Below are 245 nucleotides of genomic sequence, written 5' to 3'. Positions count from 1 at the left end.
CCCCCCCTCCCCGCTCCGTCGGGCACCGCGCCTGCCCCACCACCCCACGGCTCCCTGCCCTGCCCCCCAAAACTTTCCCGTGGTTCCGCGGAAAGGAACCCCGAGAAGTTGGGGTCCCCCCGTTCCCGTTTCCCCAGACGTTACCGGAGCCCTTGGGAGCACCCGCAGCCGGGGGGTGTGTGTGGGGGGGGTGTCCCCCAAACTCCTCCCGGGACAGCGGACCCGAGGCTCGTCCCGTTCGGAGA

The sequence above is a fragment of the Haliaeetus leucocephalus genome, unplaced genomic scaffold (assembly GCF_000737465.1).
Source record: "Haliaeetus leucocephalus isolate CR32 unplaced genomic scaffold, Haliaeetus_leucocephalus-4.0 Scaffold110, whole genome shotgun sequence".
NCBI classification, from domain to species: domain Eukaryota; kingdom Metazoa; phylum Chordata; class Aves; order Accipitriformes; family Accipitridae; genus Haliaeetus; species Haliaeetus leucocephalus.
This window is presented reverse-complemented; position numbering follows the sequence as displayed.